Raw genomic sequence first — 16611 nt, 5'->3', positions numbered from 1 at the left:
CTGCCAGGCCTTCCGGTGGGCTGAGCGCGCCCGCTGCCGCCCGCCCACTCCCGCTATGCACGGGAGTCGTGAAGTATGCTGGGCAGGCCTTAATTGGCCCGCCCGCGTAAAATGGCGGCAGGGACCCGATCACGAGCGGCGATCGAGTCCGCGCCTGCCTGCGCCCGCTCCCACTCTGCCCCCCTGCCATCCAGAAAACTCTGCCCATTATTTTAAAGTAATGATATTACTCCCAATGATTATAAATGATAAAGCAGATGGTTAAAATTATGAATACTGAACATTGCTCATTGCTTAAATAACGAATTAAATATTTATAAAGCAAATTGTCTACCTGAAGTGGTAAATCAAAGAAATGTAGAACACAGTTAAAATCCTTAGGTGTGTCATTCTCGGAACAGCTGCTCTAATTAGATTTATGTGTACTTCTGCTGGTACTACAGTTGAGTAGTGGTTACACTGTTCTGGCTGAGTGAACAACCACATTTACCTTTATTAAATGACTATCAGCCCCAAGAGACGCTCAAATTAGGTTTAATGTGATTAGGGGGGAATTGCATCACAGGTAAAACACTATTGAGTTAAATTTTTGTTCTTTCAACCAGCTTGTACAGTGTCAATGTTCATAAGGAACTATCAATGGATTTGAGGTATGACCTTGTTAATGCCTTGTTGTGTCTATGCCTTCTAAAAGGGTATTACAAATCCAGCCATGTCAAGTACAAAATTAATCAAAGTGCACACAGGATAGTAGAAAGAAAATGGGATTGAGTTTTTAAATGGAACAGCTGGAGAACTAAAATCAGTTCTTGGTAACATTGTCAGTGAATTATCTTTCAGGATTTTGCTGCACACTCTATAAAATCTCATAAGATTCATTAACAAAGGCTCCTAGAAGGTTAAGTAATTAATTGTACACAAGTTGACAGTTGATTATATTTTACAAACACTTAACAGTTTTGCACCTAGCGATATTTTCAAATGCTTTACTCACATACCTTAGGCAGGATTTTACAGGCGGGAAACTGGTCAATAAAAAATTTGCCCCCCCCCCGCCACCCCCCACAGCAATGATATGATGCAGGCGGCAATAACTAGGAAGGTGTGAGACTTCCACCCCTCATTGGAAGGAAGTCCTGCCCTCTGATTGGCCGGCAGCTCTTGAAGGCCCGACAGCGCCAGAGCTCAGTAACAGGATTGCAAGCAGGCCCGGAATGAAGGCCTCAATGGATCCTGGGCTCAGAGCTAAGTCAGAGGTATTGGGCAGAAAGGGATCAGGCAGCTTCAGAAGATGGGAGAGGGAGGTTGGGGTGTGGGTTTTTCAGTGCAGGAGAGGAGGGGTTACCATCTTCAGGGGAGGTGCCCCAGATGGGCAGAGGAAACCCCCTGTCCCCAAAGATAGTATCCATCGCCCCCCATTCCTTCCCACCCTTTTAAAAATATTTTTGAAAGAAAGGGGTGCCTACTGCTGCCGGCCTGCCCACGCTAACTATGTTATGGCACGGGCAGCGCAATATTGGGGTCAATTTGCATGTAAACAAGATCAATTGGACTTTAATATTTTATTTACATGGCAGGCTGCTGATTTTGGCCCCTGCCTACCCCCTGTATTATGGGGGACAGCTCGGGGATGGACAAGAAGGCAGTGGGCTAGCCAACCCTTGTAACTTACGTGCCCCCACCTGCCGAAAACTCGCCCCAGCAGAAGGCCATGAAATCCAGCCCCTTTTGTGCTGAATCTTCACTTTCAATCATAATTTGAAAACGTCTTTTCTAAAATATTCACATTACCGGTTTGGTTGTTATCCTTACAATAAAAAATAGCTGCAAATTGTTAATTTGCAGGAAAATCATTTACATCAGCTCTTAAGTTTTCTGTAAGACCTTCAAAGCACAAGAAGCAAAAGTATTATTTTTTAGGCAGGATACTTAAAACAAGTATTTATATGCTTCAGAAAATATTAAATCCATAAAACATGTTTTGTATATGATTTGAAAGCATATTAATATGTTTCTGACTATTAATTTGGGAGAAGGTAGAGAATTGACATTGATTTTCACTGTTTTTGATTTACTGCATTGTAAACAGGCCACTGTTTAAATTGCACTATTTATTTCTTTTTTGCAATGATTTTGACACAAAACCTATTACTCCATGTTGCTTTTATTATGTCACTGTTGTGTAATCCAGGCTGCAGTTATACTGCAACTTGCAATCTGCAGCTAGCGACGACCGGCTACGATACACTGTCAATGGACCGAATTGCAAACTGACCTGAATCTGACTACCAGCAAATAGCACCAACCATGCAGTCTGCACCTACAATCTTCAACATGTTCATTGGTCTCTGTTCCTCATATTTAATGTATAATGTTAAGAGAGAATCTCTACCTTGTCATATAACTTTACAAAATATTTCACACAGAGATTGATTTGCTTTCAAATGTAGGATGAGCATCTTAGCAAATCCAGACATTTTTGGATTGAAAGGCAATTCTTCAAAGGAAAAATAAAACATATGAAAGTATTACCCTAATCTGCATTGATGGACATTACCTGGTAATCTCAGTCAGGCATTCATGTACAGTGCTGGGACAAGTGGAAGGGGCTTTACTTTGCATTCAACCATGTGTACAGCTCAGCTATGAATGCCTGTTGCTGACACAGAGAGTGCTTTCTTCCTTAATGTCAACTTTCCTTACCTTAATGATCACAAAATACATAGAAAATATTTTTTTAAAGCCATTAGCTTTCTCTTTATCTTGTAAGATTGCTAGCAAATAGTATTACATCAATGTTGGTATGCTGGCACAGAAATAATGTAAATAAAGTATGCAGATTAACTGAACTGTCTTCCAGGCATTCAACTTAGTGTCAGGATCCATGTGGTGAGCCTAGAGACCTTTTGAGTATTCTACAAGAGCTACTGGGGAACTCAATTATAGAAAGAAATAACTTGCATTAATGGGAGCATCTTATCACAGATAACTTTTGAAGTTCAGGTGCTGCTGTTAAGCGTGGAAAATGTGGCAGACAATTTATACACAACAGATGAATGAATAACAAGTTAATATATTTTTGGTGAGGAAAAGAATGCTGTCCAGGAAACCAATAGACCTGTTCGGTAAAAGTGTCTTGGGGAGTAACTTCCAACTTTGTTGGGGATGGAAAACAGCAATATCAGATGCACCATCTACAATACCGCACTCCCCCCTCTGCCACACCCTGTTACACAGCTGCTTGTTAAATAACCAGCCTGTTACACAGACTGCCCAATATACATACCCCCATGACACACTCCTCCCATTAGCCACCTAACTAGCCATCCTAACGTGACTGTTGGAGGCCGTCGAAGAGGAGTACATTTCTCTTTTTGACCTACCTGCATGCAGTCAGGATCCTTGCAGTTTCGCAGCACCACTGCAATCAGGTACCAGCCTTTGCTCACCTCCCCATAAGATCTGTCTGAGAGCTACTGCCGGCATTTCAGCTGGCCTGTATTGCTGACGTCCAAACTTGTGTGCTGCACTGGGATTCACTGGTTCAATACAGACAAGTGTTTTTCAATGAAAAATTATATCACTTTCAATATATAGAAAGTCATCAAATTGGAACAATTTGGATCAAAAGAACCTTAAAGAAAGAATTTATATTTCCACAATCAGGGTGAACTGAGCTCAAGTTATACAAAAACTACCCTGGACTGGCAGAGTTGAGATGATGTCCCCTTGACATTGAAGCATTATTAAGCCAGTCAACTGCATCAGGATGCCCGAACAAAACCAAGACAAGTGGCAGGACAGAGAGAAAACCCTTCATGGCTGCTGTGATAACATACAAAGCAAGATGGTTGTGGCACATGGAAAACAGGGCCTAAAGCCTAACTGATACTCCCACTGAAAAATTGGTTTGCCCTGTGAAGTGAAACAGAACTTCGGACCACCTGTTGCCTATGAGATAAGTTTTTCACGTTTACTTACCAGAATGTGGGACAAGGCAGAGCTCCTCCAGACCACAAATGACCAGGTGTGAAAGGGTGAACTGGTTCCCCTCTTTTCAGCCTTCTTGGTTGGTCACATCAAAGGTTTAAGTTTCTTTTTCATTAGGGTATGCCTCTTCCAAATCTAAATATATTTAACAATTTAAGCTGTGAGCAATAAGGAGCCAATCAAATGAGGTTTTTTTGAGGCAAAGGACAAGCAAATTATTAACCACTAAACCCAAGGAAAAAGCTATTCAAAACATGATGTCACACAGACAAGTATCGGAAATAAGGGAAGTTAGAGGCCAATAAAAAATAGTGTAAAGAATACGTGGGCCTCAATTTTCTGGTTGGCGGGGGGGTGCGTGGAGCGGAAGTGGGCGGGTAGGGACCCAATCACCGCCTGGGATCGGGTCTGTGCCACCATTTTATGAAGGGGGGGGCGCCAATTAGGGCCTGCCCAGCATATTTCTTGACTCCCGAGGATAGTGGTAGCGGGCGGGCAGCGGCAGGCGTGCACAGACCACTGGGTCCAATGGCGACCCGGCAGCCTGATTAAATGAAGGCCTGGCAGCCTTTGCAAGGCTGCTCACAATGGCAAGTGCAAGGCCACATCAGGGGACTTCTGGTGAGCAGGCCAGTCTGGAGGGTAGGGCAGCAGGCCAGGCCAGGTCGGAGGGTAGGGCGGGGGTCAGTGTGCCCCTCGTTTTTCAGATGACTGCCTTGCTGCCCTCCTTGAGGACGTGGCAGCACGGCAAGAGGTGTTGGTTCCCCAGGATGGGAGGAGGCGGCTCCCCCACATGACGAAACATGCCTGAGAGGAGGTGGCGGAGGTGGTGAGCTCCCGCGACGTGGTACGGCGCACCTGGATCCAGTGTCACAAGCGCTTCAATGACTTGTTGCACTGTGGCAGGGTGAGTACCATGTTGGCATTGGGCATTTAACCCAGCAGATCGGCTTACCCCCCTGCTGGCCCCGCCTCAAAGTCCAAGTGTCGTGACTGCATTGAATCATTGATGGCATTTGTCCTTTGCTGGGTGGGCAAGCAGATATTGCCCATGCAGAGGTCAGCCTGAGAGGGAGATGAAGAGATGTGTTTTGCTCCTGCAGCATGTGTTACACTGAGTCCCACATGACTGGTATGGGGGTAACCTGGAGGAGCTGCACCTAGGTGCTGTGTTTGAGCTCCAGGACATGTCAAAGTCAGGTTGATGAGTTGGCGGGAGGGGAGCTTCAAGGTGGCGTGGCAATGAACCATTTGATGCCCTCTGCGCTCCATGTGCTTGTGCATCCTTGCTATGGGAGGATATACCGTGTAGTGCCTAATGTTATGTAGGCAGCATGTGGCCAGGGGTGTGGGGGTGGGGGGCTGGGGAGCAGGCCTAGCATCTTTGTGTGAATGTTCGGCAGCAGCAGGGTGAGGAGGCACTGCACTCCTGCAATGTCCCACTCTGGTTGGGGTGGGCCATGGGAGAGTCCATGTGCAATTTGCAGTAATCGATGCTCATCTCTCATTTTCAGGAGAAGAATGCTCATAACGCAGCGGAGCGTGCGAGGGCAAGTGGTGGCCAGGCGCAAATCGCCATTCTAAGGCAGTTCGAGCAGGAAGCCCTGGATCTGGAGAGGTGCCATGCACCCAGGTCCACTGGTGTCGGTGAGGCTGGGGTGCCACAGCCAGGTATTTATGCCCAACAGTGAGGTCAGCATTGTTCTTCCAACAGCCATAGCAGTGCTGAATGTTAATTGATTTAATTTTGCAACATGGCCTGACCATTGGTTATGGAAGGATGAGTGCATAATGATCCGGGGGACAGGGATGCACTTTGTCATTGTCTCCACGTTAAGTGATCCAATGTCCTTGTTCTTCCTTTCAGCATCATCGGAACAGACCGAGAGGAGGAGCAGCCGAGGCCCCCTCTCACACCTGAGGGGCCTGAAATCTCACCAGCATCACACCATTTCTGCGAGACAGGCACCAACACAGATACTAGCACCTCGGTGGGAATTCGAACATCGGCTAGTGTCCCGGGGCACAGCAGTGAGGGCACTTCACAGTCGCTGGAGGAGCTAGCAGAGACAGAGAGTGCCCAGGGTGCCGGAGGACTGCAGGGGACCAGGCACATGCTCAGTCGGTGCCTGATGATGCGTCTCTGGAGTTGTGCGCGACGCAGCAGGTGCAGGAAATGCGGCCGTGTGTGTGGGAGCATCTGGGGGAGATACATGAGGCTATGCTTGGCTTGGTCTCCGTGGTGGAGGAGTCTACGTGGACGATCACCGAAGCAATGAGCCACATGTCTGAGCGCCAAGCGTCCTCCATGGAGAGAGTGGCGACTCTCGTGGAGAGCCTACTCCAGGAGACTCGTCAGGGCTTCCTGGGGATGCGCTCTGATCAGCAAGCCCTCACATCGGCATTGACCTCAGCTGGTCAGAGCCAGTGTGGAAGATGGTTTGGGCATCAACTTTCTTAGCTCGGTGCCCATCTATCCACGGTGAGCAGGGAGGTCCGAAGCGACCTCACATCAGCGCAGCAGCTGCCTCTCATCTCTGCGAGTTCTTCTCAGGGCACTCCGGATGAGGGTGTCAGTTCCACCACCCCTCTCCCAGTGACCGTAGCATCCAGTGAGGCTGCGACAACTGGGGAGATGCCAGCTGTGGAACTGGCAGCTCCTTCCCAGGCAGGGCCAGCACAGGCTCCACGGGCCAGAGGACGACCGCCAAGATCATCAAGGCCAACAGGACAGCAGAGTGTGCAGGCTGTCTCAGATGCCACTCCCAGCGAGGGGGCAGCACCAAGACGTAGCACCCGGAAACCAAAGCGTAAGACACGTTAGGCACACCACAGGTTTTTCACTGGTGCTTTTGTGTTGGCCCGAGATGAGGTCCTTATGATTTTATTTGATTTGTAACACTATTGTCTTTTTTTGTAATAAGTTGCTTTGCTTGACACATTAAATTTAGATATGTCACCATGGCTGAGGGTGCCTCTATTCTTCTGCATGTGTATGGTTTCCAAAATTGTAATGAATGCTTTGTTCGACATTCAGCTTTATTAACAAAGCCCTTAGTTACTGTTCCTAACCTGGCAGATTTTGCACTTAGGTGTCGAGGTTCGAATCAACATCGCCAGCTTGTCCTGGTGGTCCATCTGTGGTGTGCTAGCTGAAGGTTCATTGGATTAAAGCCCCCTGGGTGTCCCTGCCTCCCTGCAGTATGCCCGGGTCAGCGTCTACCCCCTCATCATTTCCCTGTGTGTGCTCATCCTCAGACTCACTGTTGGACTCATCGTGTGCAGCCACAGCCACTGCTTTGACGTCTTCATCATTCATTGTGTCCCCCCAAGGCCTGCCCCCGCACGACAACAGGAAAATTCTGCCCATGGTTAAGTGTCCTTGAGATGTAGATTTTTAAACAACGAGGCCAGTTTGGATAGCTGGCTTTGTGGGTCCTTTCAGATGTAGAAGATATTGCGATTATCACAAGATTTCTATTAAAGTTGTCTTCCGAAAGGGGTAATACATTTTCTCCAAAAGAAAGCGAGGGAGACAATGTGCTGCTTTCAGTCTGTCTCTTCTGCTGAAGTCTTTCTTGATGCCTCTCTCTGCAGTAGCTGCAGTCTGGCCTGTTACACTTCACCCATTGTGTATTTCCAAGGGGTTTTGGATCAATCTGTCTGTAGCAGCCATTGTTTCAATATCCAGCACTTTGCATTTTGATGTCTCTTCCTTAGACAGTGACAAGGTTCGATGGGTCTCTGAATTATAGGAAACGTCTCTCTCTTCAAACACCCCTGAGGGTGATTTGTTTGTTGTTCACCTTTACCCTGGAAGGTGGCATTGCATTTTCAAATTGTTTGTTCCGTCTCATTTCAAATTGCAAAATTTCCAGTCAGTTGAAAGTTGAAAAATCATATTTTCAAAAATAAAGGGGCATAGCCTCATGACACACCCCATATCTCACCCAATTGCAACCTCTCCCAACCCCCTTGCCCCATCTATCAACTTCCAGCCTCATAGTCTCATCCATCCTTCTATCTTCCAAACACACATGCCCTCCTGTGCTGTCTTCTGGTCTTCTCTCCAGACTTCTTCCTCCAATCTCAACCCTCTGCCCCAGACAGTGTGACACTAGCAACAGCCTACTCTCAATCTCCCCTTGGCCAGCTGGCAGTTCATGTCACAAAGTGTACACAGGCTACTCAATAATGGAATCTACCCAGCTCATTTCAATTCTCGGCAAAAGATTCAAAATTTTCTCCGTGAATATGCACCTGAACTTATATTCTAATCCATCTTTCTTTGTCATGCTTCACAGAGTACTTTTGAAGCTAAATGTTGCTACCTTGTCAATGCTACTGTGTCAAATTATAGCTGTACTGTTCCCACGTATAAATATAGATAACCAAAATGTGATAATAATGTTGTTAAATTCATTATTGCCAACACTTGCAGTTCACTAGTGCTCACAATTCATGTGGGAAATTCAAATGAATGGAAAGCAGCATTTAAATTTCCCATGTGACTAACAAGCATTAAAAAATTCCATAACTCAAAGAACTTGCAAGTGAATTATGAGTACGAGCAGTGTTACACTTGTGTGAAGAAAATACGAATTATTTATTTGCTTACACCATTTATCAACTGCTTGAAGTTTTCTTTGCCATCCAAGTGCTCCATTTTTCTCCTCTATGGCAATTCTTTATTTTAATGTCATCTGCATCGCAGCATGAAGCTGTTCTCCCTCCCAGGGTGAATTCAAAGACCTTCTGGTCGACTCTCCCTTATGTGGTGCCCTTTTATCCTGGACGACCATCTGCTTCCTCCCCTCAGGAAGTTAAAAATGCAGCAGGTGGCTAACAAGTGCCCTCGCAAATTTTCATAATTAATAACCAATATGTTTCAAACACTAAGCCTCCCTCAGTGTGCATTATGTACCCTGTAGTTAAATGAAATAATCTTGAGAAGGTTAGTTAGACATATTATAAAAGATGGTGTTGCTAGAAGATTCTGGCCAGAAAAATCCAAGGAATATAATCCTGACAATTATGTTGATCCTGCCTAAATCTGCAGAATCAGTGCCAGGGAACTTAATTGTGCATGGAACAGGTGTGTACAAGTGACCCTGTGGGCACATCTTAAAGGGGTCAATCTTGATTTCTAATCGAAAGAAAATTTTATGCCTTCTTCTGATGTGCCCGTTCTGGACGTCTTCCTTGTCCACTACCATCCATCTGAAGGTCAGTACGTTTCATCTCATTCAACGTATTAATAGTACTCACTCAATACCGCTCTAGTTCCCGAATAAATCAAGTTGGTGTGAACCTTGACTATAGGAAGTCTCTGCCCCCAGTGACATGAAGCTTTGTAATGTAGATTCAGCCCTTTACACGGTATACTAGAAAACCCCAGAAAAGATGGAGACCCAGCACAACTAGGTCCCAGCCATTTTGTACTGGAATTTGACAGTCTCCCACCAGAGTTGCAGGTAGAGATGGGCAGCTTCCTGGACCTTCAAAGACCTTTGTAACAAGAGGTGCATCTGAAATGGTCACTTGTACACATCTACCCATGCAGGTTAGCATGCAAGATGTCACAGGTTCTGACAAAGTCACCTCTGGAAGGCTCCAGCAGGTGTGATCCCAGGATTGCGCCCCACAAATTTTCAGTGGGCTGGAGGGTGAGATAAAGAAAAAGAGGGAATGTGTGTTATAGGGTGGAAGGCAGGAGAGTTTAAAAGACAAAATGATTGATGGTACAAGGCCAAAGGAAATGGTCATGGGACAAATAGAGAAACAAGATTGTGTCTAGAGCAAGTGTGAATGCCAGAATAATGAACAGCTGCCATCTGAAACCTAAAAAAGAGAGAACAGTAAAGAAAAGGAAACAAAATGGGGGCACAGGTCATGATCTGAAATTGTTAAAATCAATATTGAGTCTGGAAAGCTGTAAAATGCTCAACTGAAAGATGAGGTGCTGGTTCTGTAAAGGAAATATTTTTTTTCTGATATTACTGTGGGATACTGAAGCAGTCTTGCAGAGGGCTGTCTGTGTGTTGTGTATGTGACTAATTTAATTAAACTGAAGACAGTCAGAATACAAGGTTTAAATCATCAAAGGGCTAAGGTGTAAAAGCAGCCATTTTGAAATGGAAATAGACAAGCTATCATTTGCATTTGCAGATAAGTTGAGTGTTTGAATTTCAAAGGGGAATTAGGATGTGACAAGGAAAATGTTTGCATCTTGCAGGAGTTCATAGGTAAACAAGTAGTGGGGATATCATGTTTTATTGACCCAAAAGCAAAGACAAGATGGAAACATAGGCCAGAATATTGCCGTCGGCATGCAGGGGTGGGCCTGACACACCGACGTGTAAAATGATGGGTGATGACATCGGGTGTGCATTCCGACGTCATTGCGTGTCATTCCGATATTTCGTTCGGCGGGTGCACACCGGAGGCAGCTGTGCGCCCGCTGAACTGTCAACGGCCTATAAAGGCCATTAAAAAAGCAATTACAGTTGTTAACAATGCTGCCCGTCCAACGTTAAGGTTGGTGGCAGGCGAAGAGCCCAAGCGGCCTTTGCGTTTTTCAGGAAACCTCATCCACAGGCGGGATGAGGTATCCTGAAGGTTTAATAAAATAAATAAATAAAATTTGCGAAATTGACAAACATGTCCCAGCTCATGTGACACTGTCTGCTCAGCTGCCTCAGCAAGATAGCTGCGCTCTTTCACGCGCATGCGCGAAAGAGCGCAGGCACCGACTCTCCCTCCTCCCCCCACCCGCACAGGTAGCGCTGAGTGCTACCGAATGCGTTTTATGGTGGGTGGGCCTTAATTGGCCCACCCACGTAAAATGGCAGTGTGCAGCCGATCACGGGCAGCGATCTGCTCTGCGCCCGCCTGCTCCCACCCAGCCCACCCGACATAGGTGAGATTCAGCCCATGAAAGATTTTTAGATTCTGGGAAAAGTAACTTCTAAAGTAGGTTATGAGAATGCTTGTGCCTGAGCTGAGAGAACAGCATGCAGCCCAAAGGTCAAAATGGGAATAGGGTGAAGAATGAAACCTGCAGATGACTGGAAGCTCAGAGTCATGTTTGTGGACTCAGCTGAGATATTTCCCAGTTCTGATGCAAGGTTTTTGACCTGAAATGCTAACTTTGCTTCTCTCTCCACAAATGCTGACAGACCTGCTGAGTATTTCCAGCATTTTCTGTTTTTAATTCATATTTCCAGAATGTGCAGTACATTGCCTTTGTAAAAACAAATGTGGGGCTGAATTTTACTCTGCTCAGCGGTGGGTGGGAGTCTGGCCCAGCAGTGGGTGGATTGCCAACTCCCACCCCAGCCTTCAAAAGATGCCCAGAAATGCATCTTTTATCCAATTAACAGCTGCCCAGTGGGAAGCTGGCCAATTACCTCGAGGAATAGTGGGCAGTGCGCCCAATTAGAAATGGAAAGGAAGAACGTCTGGGGACAGATCACAGCCACCCATTTAAAGGCACCCCTGGCATGGGACTGGGACAGCTGCACCAGAAAGCAGACTTTGGAGATGAAAGCTTTCCCTCACCAAAACATTTAAATCTTTTGAAATATTGCAGCAGGTAAGAGCTTGTTTTGAAATATGGGCGATTTTTGTGTGAGTTGTGAATCATTCAGGACTCTTGCCAGGGAGAAAAGGACATTTGAATACACCTGACCCATTCCCCTTATGAATAACAAGCGTTTGTGAGAAGGCTCAAATTCAGCCCTTTAACTCTCTTTGTCTGCCCCCAGATGGGGGCCAGAATGGAGCCACCAGCTGGCCAGGGATCCAGACCCAGGACGACCTCACCGTTTGATGATGGCTCCCTGTGAGTCCTCTTCCAGGCTGTGTGTGATAGACGGGAGGTCCTCATACCAGAAGGCAGGAAAAGAAGAGCTCCTAAACAAACAAAACCAGCCTGGATGGAGGGCACAGCAGAGGTCAGCAGCCATGGGGTCATCCAGAAAACCTGGCTGCAGTTGCTGGAAAGGGCTCAATGGCTTCTGAGATCTGCCAGGGTGTATGTCTGACTATTTCAGAGATGAACCTAGATGGAAGGGTGTGAAGGTGTGAAGTGGCTAAATGTGGGGTTTCCTACTGTATTGCCCATGTGTAAAAGGGGCACGGTTTAGACATGCCCCTCTGCATGGCAATTGGGATTGTAGGGTGGCGGGTTGAACTGCAAACACTGGTTAGCCGGCTAGAAACATTGAGAAATGTTGGTCACTGAAAAAGTACATGTTGGCCACATATTTGAAGGCATGATTGTAGCACAGAGAAAAGGCCACACAATGACAGGGGAAGAGCCGGGACCAGAGCTGGTCAGCCCAAACTGGCCTTCCTCACCCCACTAGAGGAGGAGGTACTGGAGCTTGAAGCCCATCAATGCTGCCAAGCCATTGGCTGAGGCAAAGTTGGAGGAAAGTCCCATGGTGGTGAAATTCCAAGGGTGCATAGCTCTGTCCTGCAAACTGTGCTCAAGGTGGGGACGGGGGTATGTGGCTGGGGCAGGCGATAGTTGGTGCAACTATCTTGGAAACTAGGGAGGCCGTTGGAAATGGGGCATTGATGGCTTTTGACTGTGAAGGCTTGTACAATTTGAGGAGGACAGTCTGTCTAAATGCAGAAGGGTCTAAGGTTCAAACATTGGCTACCATTTCCTAATGGTGCCACTGTGTGTTCTGAGGAAGCAAGTCTCCCTGAACTCCCCTCAAATGATGATGCCCCTCACGCTCCTCATTTTTGTTTCCACCACAGGGCAAACACCGAGGGACCCGTGCTAACCTCTGAGGAGGAGGAGGAAGTCTCAGAGGGTGCACCATCACATCCTTGCTCCACATCCAGCACCAGCACAGATACATGCACATCGGCTGTAAGGAATCAACACACTGGTAGAGAGCACGTCACAGTCAAAACACCAGCTGATGGAGACTGAGATAGTGCAGGCCTCTGGCACTCAGAGGAGTATTGGAAGTGACCTAGATGCTGAGCTTCAGTCTGAGGACATGCCTCTGGAGTTGCCCGTCAGGCAGCAGATGCTGGATGTGCAGGACGAGGTACATGGAGATGTGAGAGATACTGGGGGGGGTTACATGCACTGGCATAGACATTGGCGAGTCCACCTAGGCCATGAGCACTGTGACCATCCACTCTATAGAATGCATGGCTTCATCCATTGAAAGACCTACAACTGTCATGGAGGGCAAAGCCCGGAAGCTCAGTGATGGGATACTGGGTATCCATGCTAACCTGAACTCCATTGCTTTGTCTCTGAGCTCCAGTGCCCAGAGCCAGGGGGAGAGGGGATTGAGAAGCCTGTAGTCACATCCAGATCCTGGTCCCTCTCAGGAACACAGAGAGGGTCAAGTAGTCCCCACAGCGATGGATAATCAGCTGCTGTTGTCATCATGGGGCACCTCTCAGGGCAGTTCTGGTAGGGACAGCCTCTCCTCTGCCCATCTGCCAATGACTCAAATGCTTCCGGGTGTCATGGTGACAGGGGAGCCTCTTGCCACTGTGCAGGAGACTCCCACCACACTGGAGTCCTAATAGTCTCAGGTGACAAGAGGACGCCTGCCAAGTCCCCAGGCAAAGGGGAATAAGGGTCAGCAGCCTGTCCCCAGCATAGCTGGCAGTAAGAGAGGAGCACCTGCTGTAGCACCTGAAAACAAGTCATGAAATCGCATTAAACACATGGGGCAGAATCTTCTGCCTGTCGGGCGTGCCAGTCGGGAGCGGGCACGGGCGCTGAGCCGATCGCCACCTGCGATCAGCTGCGCGCCGCCATTTTACGTGGGTGGGCCAATTAAGGCCTGCCCAGTGTGACGCATGCCCGGTAGCGCTCAACACTACCTGTGTGCTTTGGGCGAGGAGGCCTGAGTATGCGCACGCACACAAAAGAGCGCAGAAATCTCCCTGAGGCACAGAGCTGCCTCAGGGAGATTAAGTTCAATTTGAAACTTCAAAATAAAGAAAGTTAAAAATCATTTACACATGTCCCCTCATGTGACAGCGCGTCACATGAGCTGGGACTTGTTTATGATATGTTTTAAAAATATTTATTAATTTAATAAACCTTTCATGAAACCTCATCCCGCCCGTGGATGAGATTTCATGAAAAATGCAAAGGCCGCCTGGGCTCTTCACCTGCCCAGCAACCTTAAAGTTGGACAGGCAGCCCTGTCAAATTGGTTAAGTGGTTTATTAATGGCCTTAACAGGCCTCTGACAGTTCGGCGGGCGCACAGCCAACTCTGGTGCATGCCCGCCGAATGAAAGATCGGAATGATGCGTGGTGATGTCGAGGCACACACCCTCTCAGTCCTTGGGTAGAAATAGCCAATTAAATGTCATTGCTTGGTTGAGAGGATAATGTAGGGGAAGGGCAGCAGAAGCCAGCAGCAGCCTGTATATTGTGGAACCTGGAGAAGACTTCATACTCTTATTGAATGGTAGAGCAGGCTTAAGGGGTCAAATGGTCTACTCCTGCTCCTAATTCATATATTGATATGTTATTCTGGGGTCCAAATTCAGATAAATATACTTTAAAAGCTTACTGTGTTGTTTGCAGGCCTGCAGAGATCACCTTAAGGGCTACCGGCTCGGCTGCATGCAGACCAGGTTTTCCTGAATGCTTCCTGTCTGATTTCAGCTCAATTCGGAGCAATCTAGTATTGCAGAGGACACCTCAAAGAGACATTAGCCCCCTTGAATAAGCCTGTTTCAGGCATGGGCCCTGGATGCCCATTTTTTTGCCTGTATGGATATGGTGGATGAAGTGCTTCCAACTTGTCATGAACATATGTCCACCACACTGGAGGATTAGAAGGCTATTTAACACACAAAAAATGTTTCCAGACTGCTGTTCCATTTGTGGCCTAATTTTGACTTAAGCAATGAACATTGCTGCCCTCTATTACATGCCACCCAAAGATGCAATGGATACAGACACTGGTATTTATAAAACAAATTTTGTTGTAAATAAGGTCTGACATTCAGAGCTTTCAATACAATTTGAACTGGAACATTGTAACAGCAATTGCAGGGACTACTAGCCAAGAGGTTACAAACCCACAGTACCTCATTTCCTGTTCAGAAAATCTGGCACTATTGATCCATAATTTCACAGTCCATTCTCCTTCAGAGTACTGTTCTGTGCCAGAAGTGCCCAGCTTCACAATTTGCCCTGTTGTATTTTAATTTCCTCTTTCTCCTACTTAATAAAACAAAGCTTCACTTTAACTTGAGAGAAGACTGAACATTTGATGTGAAATTTACTCCTGTGCTCTGGTAGTTAGGTTATGGCTGTCAAAAGTAATTTGGTTCAATTACAATAAAACTGACAAACCTGCCCAGGAGACCAGAGCCATTGTATAAAACGTGTACCTTGCCTTTCCATTTCCAGAACGGATGTTTGTCATTTTTCTTTAAGTTTAAGACCCACCAGAAGTTTCCAGATCTGTCTGCTCCAGATATACATCGTCCAATGGAGCAAGGGGTCGAGAATAAGTACAACAGAGGGGAAAAGTAGTCTAAAATAATGGTCCCAGGGGTGGAGGGAGATTCAAGACAGAAAGCAGAGAAACTAAGAAGGAGGATAATGAAGGAAAGAATAAGATAAAATAGAAAGGTAAAGTGTGCTGAGGGGTATAAAAGTTAGGGTTGCTGTATTTATATGTGAATAATCAAAGCATTTGAGGCACAATTTAGAATAGCCATAGAGGAATAAGGAAGTCTTCATGGAAACTTAGAGAGTGAATTTGCTCACAGCTGCTTCAACTTTGATGGAATTTCAGAAACAAGGTCTGGCAGCTGAGGAGAAGACAACTTGAGGATATTCATTGAACTCTACCTGAAACAGTCTGGCAGTTACATTCCTGCCACCCATGCCTTTCTTAGGGAGTATTGATTTTATCCTGTATTATGGTTAAGTGATATTAGACTATCTGACCTATTGGTACCTGGATTATTCCTCTCCTCTTTCTTGAACAGAGATTTTACATTGGCAATGCTGCTATCTTCTAGCATTGTGCAAAGTTGATTGTAGTCAGAAACTCTGTTATGACCTCTCTGATTTCACACATCACTCTCGTTCAATTAATTTTTCAGTACTACTCCCTTATCTAATTGCTCCAACTTCTGCTCTTAAATGTTTCTTTTATTCCCATTGTTTCCATTCCTACTATAAAGAAGTATTCTAAGGGGAGGACCCACCAGCCTTGGTTAACTAAAGAAGTTAAGGAAAGCATCAAACTTAAGGAAAAAACATGTAACTGTGCAAAGATGAGTGGCAGGTCAGATGATTGGTCAGATTAGGAAGAACAGCAGAAAATGACTAAAAAGTTAATCAGGAAAAAGAAGTTAGGGTGTGAGAGGAAGCTATTTGCAAGAATGGATAGCAAGAGATTCTTCAGGTATTTAAAAAGCAAAACATTAAGTAAAGTGAGTGTTGGTCCCCTAGAGAGTGACAATGGGGAGTTAATAGTAGATAATAAGGAAATAGCGGAAAAATGAACAAATATTTTGCATCTGTTTTCACTATAGAGGATACAAAAAACATTCTAGTAATAGCCGTAAATCAAGAGGTGGATGGAAGAGAGGAACTTGG

The sequence above is a fragment of the Cetorhinus maximus genome, chromosome 5, assembly GCF_964194155.1.
Source record: "Cetorhinus maximus chromosome 5, sCetMax3.hap1.1, whole genome shotgun sequence".
Taxonomy (NCBI): domain Eukaryota; kingdom Metazoa; phylum Chordata; class Chondrichthyes; order Lamniformes; family Cetorhinidae; genus Cetorhinus; species Cetorhinus maximus.
The sequence above is the reverse complement of the archived record's forward strand: the minus strand, read 5'-3'. Positions refer to the sequence as shown.